A 13,847-nucleotide genomic window follows, 5' to 3' on the forward strand; every position below is an offset into this window, starting at 1 on the left:
AGCCGTCCACTATTGGACTAAGTACCAGTGTGGCTGGTGCTCGGGCTGTTCGGAATTTAGGTTCATCGCTGGCGTTGAAGGTGATGGCTGTGTCGCTCCATGGATTTGTTGTTGCTACTTGGTAGACTTCGGCGAGGCTGCGGATTGTTCGTTTTTGCATATTACTTGATGCGAAAGTCTCAAAGACTGTTGATACCGTACCGGTATTGTTGGAGTGGTTTTCCGAGGCTAGAAGCTCCTCGCCACTTTTGGCCACCTGCCATAATATCCAACATGCTCGAAGGCTATGTGTTGGGATGGCGCCTTCTGTACTGTGAATTTTACAGGGTCCGCTAAGCCATCCCTCCAGTACGGTTCCGTGCCCTCTATGGGGTTTTTGCTTTTTGGTTTTTGTGTCTGGTGCCTGAGTGTAATGCACCCTTTTGTTGCGGACTAGGGTTGTATTCGGGGCCGGATTGTCCCAAAACTTATTTTCGGTTTTCCGGAAACTCTCCATCGCACAGTACTTTCATACTATGGACGCCAGGTCGGCGAAGCATGTAATTTCATGACGGCTGACGGCGTTCAAGATTCCCTCGTCCATGCAATTATTGCAAAAAATTGAGATTGCGTTTTCCTCTCGGCAGTCCTTTATCCTGTCCATAACCAGGACGAATCTGGCCCAGTAGTGGTGTACTGTTTCAGCGGGCTCTTGCCGGATTAGAGATAGATCACATATGTCTGGGCGGGTGGGTGGAATTAAGTCCGGAACCCTACCCATCTCAAGGCTCGAAGGCCGGGAAGTTTCCAAATTTGGAAGCTTGGATTGCTTGACGTTGTCCAACGAGTCCGGAACGATGCCTGACTTTAAGTTTAGTGCTCGATCGAAGTCCGTCCCTCCGCGGGAATCCGGCATGGAGGGTTCGGGAGCCCGGACATGACTAATTTTCAATATAGGAGAAGAGTCGCCGCATTGTTCCTCTACCACTGCAACGTGGTGGGTGACCTGGGGAGAGTTAATCTCTCTCAGATCGGTTTTAGGCCCAATCTGATTGTAGTCTGTAGCGACTCCCAGGGCGGCAATGCGATCCAAGAGCTCGTTGACAGACGAGAGCTCTATTGGATCCAGTCGCTCGGCAAATTCTGAGCTGACGTGAAGATTGCTTTTGACGACTTGAGAAGTCATTGTCGAAGCGGTGGCCGGACAGGCGGTCATAGGAAAACCACCTAGCCGTATAGTTTGGCCTGCAGCCAAGGCTCCTTTGGCGAAAATACCGTCCTTGAAGACGGGAGGAGGCATCCTTCCTATCGGTGACGGCACAGAGGAACTCTCAATGAAAGCACCAATGTCGGTGTCAAAACCGGCGGATCTCGGGTAGGGAGTCCCGAACTATGCGTCTAGGTGGATGGTAACAGGAGACGAGGGACACGGTGTTTTACCCAGGTTCGGGCCCTCTTGATGGAGGTAAAACCCTAGGTCCTGCTTGATTAATATTGATGATGTGTATTACAAGAGTGGATCTACCACGAGATCAAGGAGGCTAAACCCTAGAAGCCAGCCTATGGTATGATTGTTGTAATGGTTGTTGTGTCCTACGGACTAAAGCCCTCCGGTTTATATAGACACCGGAGAGGGCTAGGGTTACACAGAGTCGGTTACAATGGTAGGAGATCTACATATCCGTATTGCCAAGCTTGCCTTCCACGCCAAGGAAAGTCCCATCCGGACACGGGACGAAGTCTTCAATCTTGTATCTTCATAGTCTTGGAGTCTGGCGGACGATGATAGTCCGGCTGTCCGGACACCCCCTAGTCCAGGACTCCCTCAGTCATCATTGCCTTATCCTTGCACCTTTTATTGCGCTTCTTGTTCTTCTTCTTTTGACTGGTGGCCTCGTCATCGTCCTCTGAGTCGACCACGACGCCATCCTCTTCTCTAGGGATCCGCCTCCCCTCCTCCACCCGAGCACACTTATCCACTAGAGTGTAAAGCTCCTCCATGGTCTTGGGCAATTGAATGATCATCTTGGCACATATCCGTCGATTGCGCACATTGGATGTTTGGAATATTTCTGTGGACTTGGCTGAACCTCTACATGTACTTCCGCAAAGTCTCTCCTTCTTTCTGTGGGAGAAGCTGCAAGTCGCTGGGCCGCCCTGGTTCTTGGTGGCCACCGGTGAAGGCGCCAATGAACTCATGGCATAGCTCAACCCAGGTTGAAATGGAGTTCTCCGGCAGGTGCATCAGCCAAGACATCACATTTGGCTTGAGTGCCGAAGGGAAGATATCTAGTTCTAAAGCTGAATTTGATTTTCTCTAGAGACCAAGAAAAAATATGTGTATAGCAAGTAGTATTCTTGTGTCAGTTATGTGAATGCATGTTAGACTATTTGAATTCTTGTATGTGCTGCCATGATTGAATTCATAAGTTTTTTCTGTTCTTTCCAGCTATTAATGGGTTTGACTGGATGGATTTTCAATTGTTGTTTGTTTTGGTCAGTAGTCCATTATTTTTTGTTCCTAATTTTGGGAATTCCGCTAAATAAGTAACTCTACTGGCATTTTCGTGAAGAACACCACATGAAGTGTGTTGTGTTCATGCCTTTCTGTCCGATAAGCAAAGTTTACCCAATTTTCTTGTAATTAGTATGTTCATTTTGATAGGTAACTAAGCTGGCTGGAGAAATAAATATTCCCCTCTACCAATTTCTTGTAAATTAAATTAGTTGTAAATGGTAGAATTGTCAGCAAGTGTGTCTGTATTGTTTTGGTTTTGGACAATTAGCTGATTACCTTTTGATTGCCATGTTATAGCTCATGCTACAACAAATGTGTTTTAATTTTTGCTTTTGTTGCACTTCTACTGCATGTCCCAGTCAGACACAGTATAATTTATGTTAATGTGTATCTAGAAGCTCATTATGCATTTTATATGATGATTATGAAACCCATGCCCATGCATCAATGTGTGTTACAGGCTTGACTCTCAAGTTGAGTGTGGAACCCCATTTTTATTTTTCGTAGTTTTTTTACTTAAGGCTAATAGACCTATCAAAGGACATGGAAGCAAGTTGTGTTTGAACAATTTGGTGAGGCCTTGTACAAGTGTGGTGTCACGGGAAACCACGACCACCTATGGAACCAGGACAGCCCCTTTGCTGGTCCGGCAGGGGGACGACGCATTGCACAAAGAGCAGACCAACATGGGGCAGCGCGACAGAGATCACACGGGCAGTTTTACCCTGGTTCAGGACGTCACGAGGCGTAAAACCCTACTCGTGATTTGGTGGACTAATGGTGGAAATGTGGTGGCGGGGCGTAGTACACTCGCCCGGCAAGGGTTGCCTCAGGCGGTAGCGACTACGCACGTATGGGGGTGTGAGTTCTCTAACTTTCCAACCCCTCGGATCGTTTCCATGGGCCTCCTTTTATAGGTTAAGGGGTCACCATAGTGGCAAATCAGTCATTAGACACTGATAAGATAGCAAATAGTGCTATCATACCTAACTCTGCAGGCTAACAATGTGCATTTAATGCACCACATAATGTCATGTCATTGGTTGCCCGGCAAGGCTTGCCAGGTTATCTTGCCCGCTCCACGCCTGCTCGTCTGACACGTCATAGGACGGGTGTCGCCTATGGGTTTTCTGGTAGAAAGGGATTGCCATGTGGTGAATGGCTGCCACCTAATCACTCCACGGCTTGATGCCGCACTGATCGACGACGTGAGTCATGGTGGAGTGCTTGGTGAGGCGTTTCTGCCTCCGCAAGCCCCGGCAGGCCCTGCCGTGACACCTTGGTCATCTTCTTCTGGGGGTGGCCTCGCCCCTTGCCAGGCTTGCCTGCCCGACAAGGGAGGCTTATTCCTTGATGATATCTTGCTTCTCTGGCTTGGCCTTGGTCCCTCTGATCTGCTGGTTGGTTCTTCAAATCTCTTGGTTTCTCGTACTCTGTCTTGGACTGACGCTTCAAACTTGATCATGCGCATGTGCAGAGTCAGGGCAACAGACCCTGGGTTTGTTGCACCGACAGGAGCCCCCGGGCCTGCCTCGAACGCGCTGCCGACTGTCGTCGAGGTAGGGCCTAATAAGTGCATAGGCAGAATCGCTGAAGAGGCTGGTCTCTTGAGATCTTCTTTTCTTCTTCATTAGTCTTGATTTTGGGTTAGTTTCCGGTTTCCTGCGTGTCATGCAAAGCCAATAGTGGTGGAGCCACTCCAGTAATGGCTCGTGAATGACTTTAATGCATGGGGTAGAAACGGCCAATTCGCTCTCCCCACCACGCCCTTATCTTTAGCCATGTATGCTGCATGCATCGCATGGAGTAGGTAACGGAGGCGCATGGTGCGGGAGAGCATAATGGCGAGGGAGGATTTGGCTCTTCCGGGCATCTCCTTTTTGTATGTGGAGGAGGGCTTCTCGTCTTTGTACACGTCTTCAGAATATGCGGTTATTTCTGACTTAGGGCCGTTGGGGACGGCCATGCTCACTGTGGGGTAAGCCAGAGAGCATGGCCTTCGGTGTGGCTGATGATCTGGGGTCTTCGAGTGGTAGTGATGTGGACGGCGGCGGCAACCCATGACGCGTCAAGAACTTGCGGAGATGCTCAATATTCCATGAGTTTTGCAACTGAGTGCCATCTCCGGTCCCCAGACGGACTCCGCTAGGTCTGGTGACTCGTACTACCCGGTAAGGGCCTTCCCACTTTGGTGATAACTTGTGTGTACCCTTGGCGGACTGAACGCGCCTAAGGACAAGGTCGCCTTCCTCAAAACACCGGGCATGAACCCTGCGGCTATGATAGCAATACTAGGCTTGCTGATAGCGTACAGCATGTGTAGCAGCCCGGAGAAGGTTCTCCTCGAGTAGCACAGTGTCGTCACATGGGTGCTGATCTTGCACTACTTCATCATAGGCAAGCACTCGAGGCGACCCATAAATGAGTTCTGTGGGGATAACTGCTTCTACCCCGTAGGCTAGGGAGAAGGGAGTCTGCCCGGTAGCTCGGTTTGGTGTCGTTCTGAGGGACTAGAGAACTACCGGCAGCTCCTCGATCCACCGCCTGTCGTGCTTCTGCAGCGTATCAAAGGTTCTTGTCTTGAGTCCATGCAGCACTTCGGTGTTTGCCCTCTCAGCTTGTCCATTGCTCCGGGGGTGTGCCACAGAGGCGAATGAGATCTTGCATCCGAGGGCATGAACATATTGCATGAAGGTGCGACTCGTGAACTAGGTGCCGTTGTCGGTGATGATCCTTGCGGGAACTCCAGAATGACACACCAGGTCTTTCAAGAACTTGATAGTTGACTGGGCAGTCACCTTTCTCACGGCAATCACTTCCGGCCACTTTGTAAACTTGTCGATGGCAACAAAGCCCCTGATTCCTTGGGGGAAGGGGCCGAGGATATCGAGCCCCCAGACCGAAAATGGCATGATAGAGGGATTGTGTGAAGTGCTTGGGCAGGCAGGTGGTTTTTTTTGGAATGGAACTGGCAGGCTTCACACCTAGTGACTAGCTCGACCGCATCTTGGAGGTCTGTGGGCCAATAGAATCCTTGCCAAAATGCTTTCCCAACTAATGCCCTTGATCCAATGTGGGAGACACACATTTCTCTATGTATCTCAGCCAGTAGTTCCTTTCCTTCTTCCCGATAGACGCACTTTAATTTCACACCATTGGGCATCCTTCTATACAGAGTGTCATTGACAAACTGATAAACTGATACATACTGGCCCTCCGGGCTACTTTTTCAACCTCGTCTTGATCGCCGGGAAGCTCTCCAATTGGAGGAAGCGGACAATGTGCCTTGCCCAACATGGAGCCTGGGGCTCAACAATGAGGACTAGCGGCACCTCCTCTGCTGTGGGAGCATCAGCCTCATACGCAGGGTCTATGGGCCCGGCTGGAGGGGGCGGTCCGGCAGGCTGAGAGGAGTTGTTTTCGGTTGGGTCTCTGCCGGGAGCGGATGGCTCTATCGGGAGAGGCTTACTGGTGTCCAACTTTCTCCTTTTCCGGGCCATTGTTTCTGGGGATACGGAGGGCTGAGTAAGACAGAGAACAAAAGTTCCTGGTTCCACAGGAAGCTTCTGCACAATGCACTTTGGTAGATGATCAGCTATGCTATTTTCCGCACGGGGTACATGCTCTGTTTGCAATCCGTCAAAGTGCTCCTCCAATCTTCTCACTTCCTTGACGCATGCCTCCGTCAATGGACTTTGATAATCCTTGCTGACTTGTCTCACCACTAGCTGTGAATCTCCTTGAATGATCAGCTTCTAAATTCCCAATTCTGCTGCAACCCTGAGCCTGGCAAGGAGCCCTTCATGCTATGTCGTATTGTTGGTTGCTTCTGCCCAGGCAAAATGCATTTGGACAATGTACTTCAAGTGCTCCCCGGAGGGGGCAACGAGAAGCACGCCAGCCCTGCACCTTGCAGGGAAAAAGCACCATCAAAATACATAATCCATTCTTTGGGTGATTCTTTGCTGGGGGGTAACTGTCTCAGTCACTTCCTCATCAGAGGTTGGCGTCCATTCTGCAATAAACTCTGCCAACGCCGTACTCTGGATAGTTGATGTGCTCTCAAACTTCAAACCAAAGCTGGATAGCTCCAAAGCCCACTCCACTATTCTGCCAGTGGCCTCGGGGTTTCGGAGTATCCGCTGCAACGGAAAACGAGTGACAACTGTGATCTCATGGGCTTGGAAGTAGTGGCACAGTTTCCTTGAGGCCATGATGAGACCAAAAATCAACTTTTGCACGCCAGAGTACCTTGATCTAGCCCCCTGTAACAAGGAGCTGACGAAGTACACTGGGCGCTGCACCACTTTCTTCCTCGCCACGTCCTTGGGGTTTCCCTCATTGTCGTGCTCACTGCTATCGTGATCCTTGTCTGACTCTGTCGGTCTCTGCTCACTCTCTTCCTCATTCACTTCTCATTGTGCTACCAAGGCTGCACTAACCACTTGGTTGGTTGCCGCCATGTATAGCAGCAGCGGCTCCTGGGGTTTGGGAGCAACAAGGGTAGGCACAGAAGATAGCTAGGCCTTCAACTCTTGCAAAGTTGCATCTGCTTCCGGGGTCCACTTCATAGGACCAGCCTTCTTTAAAATTTTGAAGAACAACAGGGCATGCTCGGCAGACTTGGAGATGAATGTGCTTAGCGCGGCAACACATCCTGTCAGGCGCCTCACATCTTTAACTGTCCTTGGTGCTTGGATCTGCTCAGTGGCCTCGATCTTGTCGGGATTAGCTTCGATCCCCCTATGGGACACAAAGTACCCAAGCAGCTTGCTAGAGGGAACACCAAATAAACACTTCTCCGGATTGAGCTTCATGTTGATCTTGCACAAATTTGCAAATGTCTCCTCCAAATCCTGGATAAGAGTTGCTCTGTCCTTGGTTTTGACCACAATGTCATCCATATAAGCTTTAATATTTCTATGGAGCTGAGGCTCAAAACCAATCTGGACTGCCCTTGCAAAAGTAGACCCGACACTCTTTAATCCGAATGGCATGCGGACAAAGCAGTATGTACCACATGGAGTGATGAACGAGATCTTCTCTTCATCTTCTTTGGACATGAAGATCTCGTGATATCAGAATAGGCATCCAGGAATGAGAGCAAATCACAGCCTGAAGTGGAATCCATGATCTGATCAATACGCGGCAAGGGAAATGGGTCTTTAGGCAGGCCTTGTTGAGATCTATGAAATCAATGCACAGCCTCCACTCCCCGTTTGCCTTCCGGACCACCACTGGGTTTGCTAGCCAAGTGGGATGTAGCACTCCACTGACCAAACCGACTGCCTCGAGCTGCTTGATCACTTCTGCAATGAACTGTTACCTCTCCAGGCCTGCTTCCGGACTTTCTGTTTAACAGGTCTGGCATGTGGGCAGACAGCAAGGTGGTGCTTGATTACCTCCCTAGGAAAACCGGGGATACCAGATGGTTGCCATGCAAACGCATCAATATTCGCCCGCAGGAAGGCAACGAGCGTGCTTTCCTATTTGTCATCAAGGGTGGCGCTGATAGTGAAAGTACCATCAATGCCAGCTAGCCCTGCCGGGACCTTTTTCACTTATGGAGCAGCAACCTTGGACCTCTTGCTGTCGGAGCACTCTGGCACGTCGTCAACGGGTGTCATGCACTTGTTGGGGGCACGCTTCCTAGGATCTTTGCTGGAGGTCCTACAATCCCTCTTCTTTCTTTTGCTTTCCTTGGCGGGAACTATTGCCTCTGCTGCGTCCGCGTCCCGGTACATCTTGTCCACGCAAATGATGGCATCCTTATCATATGATGGGATGGTGATAACCCCAAGTGGCCCAGACATCTTCAGGGTGTTGTAGGCATAGTGGGATGAAGCCATGAATTTAGTGAGAGCCGGGCGTCCAAGAATCCCGATGTATGACAGGGGGAGATTAACCATGTCAAACACAATCTTCTCGGTCCAGTAGTTCAGCTCTCCCCCAAATGTTACCGGCAACGTGATCTTCCCCTTATGATGACTCCAGCCGAGATTAACTCCTTGAAACGTGTCGGTAACCTCTAGCTCTTCCTCTACTATCTGAAGCTTGTTGATAACTGCCGGGGAAATCAGATTCAATCCGGCCCCGCCATCCACCAACATCTTCATGACCTTGAGGTTGCGTGTTGTTGGAGAGACCAACAATGGCAGGCACTCTACCGCAGTGGTACGGTTAGGATGATCCTCCTTGCCAGAGATGATGGGCGTACGGGACCATTTGAGCGACTTTCGGGCCTCTGGCGCAGGTTCCATGACATTGACTTCTCGCGCCCATCGCTTGAGCTGGCGGTGAGAGGTGTGTAGAGATACACCCCTGTCAACGTACAAGGCATTAGTGGGCTTCTGAAACTCTTGCTCACTGGTTTCCTCTTCATCCCCTCCATTAGTCTCATCATCACAGGCTTCCTTCACTTGTCCCCTAGTGGGTTTTCCTCTGCTCTGAAAGGGTTTGTCGAGGCGATATGCTTCACCGCCTCGGCCCTTGCCGCCAGCGGCATTCTGACCTTTGTCCTTGTCACGCTTCTCATACTCAGCTCTCTGTCTCTTGACCAACTGCTCAACCTGATAGCACTCTTGAAGGTCGTGGCCCTTGGTCCGATGGATTTTGTAGTACGGCCCATCGCCCTTCCCGACCTTCTTGGTAGCCGCAGCTTCCCGACAATCAGCGCACACGTCAGCCTCCTTGCCGGGGACCTCAACCTTGGTGATCTTGTCGGTACTTGGGGTGCCTGATCCTTCAATGTCATCACTGCCTTATCCCTCCACTTCTTACTGTGCTTCTTGCTCTTCTTCTGATTGGTTGATTCATCGTCATCCTCTGAATCAACATTGATGCAATCTTCCTTCCCTCCTCCATCCGAGCACACTTATCCACTAGAGTTTACAGCTCCTTCACAGTCCTGGGAAACCGCACGTTCATCTTAGAATGAATCCGGTGGTTGTGCACATTGGATTGTAAGGCGGCTATCACAGCTGCTGGATGGATATTTGGAATATTTCTGTGAACTTTGCTGAATCTCTGTAAATACTTACGGAGCGCTTCTCCTTCCTTTTGTTGGAGAAGCTGCAGGTCGCTAGGACGACCCAGCTCCTGGTGGCCACCAGTGAAGGCACTGATGAACTCGTGGAACAGATCTGCACATGACGAAATAGAGTTCTCTGGCAGGTGCATCAGCCAAGACCTCACATTGGGCTTGAGGGCCAAAGGGAAGTAGCTGGCGAACACCTTCTCATCTCTTCCCCCGGCAGCCTGAACAGCAATGGTGTAGATGCTCAAGAACTCTGCCGGGTTCAGCCACCCGTTGTACTTCTCAGGTATCTCTAGCTTGAATGTGCGAACAGACGGCCAACGGACTTGCCACAACTCACAGGTAAAGGCAGGGCAGCCAACCTCGAAAGGTAGGGGGCCGCCAAGACCGAGCGTAGGCTCGTCGACGTTGAGGCCGTCGCACCCGTTGGTCCGGCAGAGGTCGTCGTGGTGCTTCTCAACAACGCACATGTCTCCTCTCCGCCTATCCTCCGGGGTTCATCGTTGGCCTGGACATGCTGGAGGGTCAAAGGAGGCCATCGAGACATCATCGGGGTCTTGATGAGGTCGTGCTCGTGCTGGCTGCCATGGCGGGGATTGCACCGTGTGGGCGGCTCCCTTCGTACGGGCAGCAACATGAGCTGTCGTCGTTGCTTGGGGAGGCCATGGTGGATCAGCTCGTTGTGAGCCCTCGGCTTCGGCGAAACCAAGCAAACTTTGGATGGTGGCATGCCATTCGTCGCTCGGCCGCCGGCGGAAACCTCAGCAACAGCTGAGCTCGTGCCATGGCCTCCGAGGTTGTGCTTGGCATAGACGATGATGTAGTCAATGCATCGTCGCTCAGCTCCTGACGGAGCCAGCGGTGGCAGTGATGCGCCCCTGCTGTTGCGGTGCAACCACCTGGATGGCAGGGTTGTGGGGTGGAGGCGCTCGAGGACCAATAGCCCTATTAGGCGCAGCAGCTCGGTCCACCCACTCGGGGGAAAGCGCACGTGCAGCGGTTGCGCCTGTGGCAGGGGCGGTCGGAGGGTGGCGGTTCCCCCCAGACCGAGCGCCATCGATGTGGCTATGCCCGTCGGTGAGCGGAGTGTGGTCGTCAAGGTGTTGCTGGTGTTGTTCTCCTTCAGCGTCTCCTGCTCATGCGTCGGCCGCGGGGGAAATGGTGGTGGTCTCGCCTGCTCCGACCACATCCCCAACAGTGACCGCGTCCTCGCGCAGCTCCACGCCCCTGCAACGTTGGGGGCTGTAGGTGGCGGGGCCTTCGAGGTGGATGGATGAGCCGAAGAAGCGGGCTTCTTCTTGGGTGCCATGGTCGATGGCGTTGTCGAAGATGCAGATGATAATGAAGGCGACGCGCTGCTCACGTTTTCAGGTTCGTGCAAGCGCTGGCCCTACCCGGCATGCAAAAGATGCCGCGAGAAACCACGATCACCTATGGGACTTGGACAACCTCTTTGCTGGTTCCGCAGGGGGACCGCGCGTTGCACAAAGAGCAGACCAACATGGGGCGGTACGGCAGAGATCACACAAGCAGTTTTACCCAGGTTCAGGCCGCCACGAGGCGTAAAACCCTACTCCTGCTTTGGTGGATTGATGGTGGAAATGTGGTGGCGGGGCATAGTACACTTGTCTGACCAGGGTTGCCTCAGGGCAGCAGCGACTACGTGCATATTGGGTGTGAGTTCTGTAACTTTCCAACCCCTCGAATCGTTGCCATGGGCCTCCTTTTATAGGTCAAGGGGTCACCACAGTGGCAAATCAGTCATTAGACACTGATAAGATAGTAAATAGTGCTATCATACCTAACTCTGCAGGTTGACAGTGTGCATTTAATGCACCACTTAATGTCACGTCGTTGGTTGCCCGGCAAGGCTTGCCGGGCAATCTTGCCAGCTCCACGCCTGCTCGTTTGACACATCATAGGATGGGTGTCGCCTGTAGGTTTTCTGGTAGAAAGGGGCTGCCATGTGGCGAATGGCTGCCACCTAATCACTCTGCGGCTTGACACCGCACTGATCGACGACGTGAGTCGTGGTGGAGTGCTTGGTGAGGTGTCAGCCTCCGCAAGCCTCGGCAGGCCCTGCCGGGACACCTTGGTCATCTTCTTCTGGGGGTGGCCTCGCCCCTTGTCGGGATCGCCTGCCCGACAAGGGAGGCTTCTTCCTTGATGATATCTTGCTTCTCTGGCTTGGCCTTGGTCCCTCTGATCTGCTGGTTGGTCCTTCGAATATCTTGGTTTCTCGTACTCTGTCTTAGACTGACACTTCAATCTTGATCCTGCGCCTGTGCACAGTCAGGCAACAGACCAAAGGTCTGTTGCACCGACATGTGGGGTGTATGTGTTAGACGAGTTAGAACCTAGAAGGATGTACATGGTGAAATATGTTGATGCATCAGCTAGAGGGAGGTAGATCAAGGTTGAATTCAAGATAGAGGTGAATGATGATGAGTGTTTCTTTAGATGTGAGTATGAAAACTTTGAACAATCTGGGATGATCTATTGCCATGCACTCCAAGAAGTGATATGGTTCAAAATCGTCCACTGCAGTGTGGTTGTTTCTTCACTATGCTTACAGGTAGTTACATGTGATGATGCATCTTCGTCTATCAAGAAAACTTGAGAAGAACTTCCTGATGCTTTGGACGAGGGAGGCCTGTGATAGGTGGCGTCCTTGGGTACCATCGGAATGTTCGCAGCAAGTTGAGTGTACGATTTGAGGCTAACCCCCTATAGTTTTGAGCTGAGGTGCACTTGGTTACAAAACTGATGTAACCCAATATATTCATGATACACTTGTGTGATCGTTGAACCATGATGTGTTATTTGGTACGGTGGGACTATGATGAAACCCATTATTTCCACGACTTGATAATTTACTGGTCTATTCCAGCTTAGTACTTTTTTGTCAAGGAGTGCGAATTTATGGATGAATGAATAAAATTCAGTACATGTTGGTGTTTATGATCAAATCGGCATGACGAATCAAAGGGAATACAGAAAGTGCTACTGAGAAATGAGCTGAAACTTGGATGACCAATTCGTACCATACCTAAAGCTAATGGAACAAATGATAGTCAACTATATGAAAGTGACAACCAAAGGGTTGGTTGGATTTGGTTGTTACTGAGAAATTGATGGTGCAGTAAGGATCTATCCACTGTGCCATCAATTTATACATGTGACAACACGACGTAAAGTGCATCGGCCTACGCAAAGATGTTCTCACCGAGCGGTGGTGGTGAAATGCCTGTTGTGCAATGAGCATGGACCTAACACTGGCGCATGTTACGTCCATAATGACGCGGTTTAAATCATTGTTTGGATCCAATAACGATGACTGGCAGGGATCTGTTTGTGTGCAATGAGCTCATGTACCTAGCCTATCTGGATTTTCTAACCCGTTCCTAGATTAATCATAATTGTTTCCACATAAATTGGTCAAACCTTTGGGGCGTTTTCTCAAAAACATGAGTGTGCTTAATGAAGGATCGCTAATGGTGAACAAAATTACCTGTCCGCTGGCCAGCAATGCTCCACGTCTGCACCTAGAAGAACATGTGGCCAGCCATGCAAGCACCACGATGTATAGGCTACGCGCTCTGTGCATGGACCTACACCAGGGTCGCCATAGTCTACATACATGCCAGGGCCATGTATGAACGTGCAATTAAACAAGCTTGGGCCAAGCCTAGATTCTCTAGCATGTGGTAGGACAAATTTTTCTGAATACGCGCCTGAGTGTGCAGATACGGTGCGAAAACAAATTCAAAAACGACCCTAGTGCGGATCCCACTGCGCTCAGGACGGCCAGGATACCGGCCTGTCTGCTGCGCGGCCACCATTGGCATTTTCTGATTTTGCCATGTGCTAGTCCTTGTAATTCATCTACTCACAATGTTGCTACATCTTGTGATGAATTACTTTCCTTGCCTTGTTGCTCTAATGATGAAGCTTATACTTCCTCTAGTACTCGTGTTGATACTAACCATGTAGAGGAAATCAAATAGCTCAAGGCCCAATTCACTTCTTTGAAGAAAGATTTGGAAAAGTGTCATGAAGGGAAGTCCATACTCAACAATATCTTGGGTGTGCAAAAATCTCCCGATGAGAAAGGAGGACTTGGATTCAACTCCAACAAGAAGAAGTCCAAGAGAAACAATAAGAAGGGCCAAGAACAAGTCAAGAACTAGGCCAAGATTGTTTGCTTCAGGTGCAAGATTGAAGGGCATCATGTTAGATCTTGCCCATTGAAGAAAAAGGCCATTAGTGACAAGAAACAAGGGAAGAGGCCACAAGTTCAATATCATGCTCAGC

This window comes from Triticum dicoccoides, chromosome 4B (genome assembly GCF_002162155.2).
Source record: "Triticum dicoccoides isolate Atlit2015 ecotype Zavitan chromosome 4B, WEW_v2.0, whole genome shotgun sequence".
In the NCBI taxonomy this organism is placed as follows: domain Eukaryota; kingdom Viridiplantae; phylum Streptophyta; class Magnoliopsida; order Poales; family Poaceae; genus Triticum; species Triticum dicoccoides.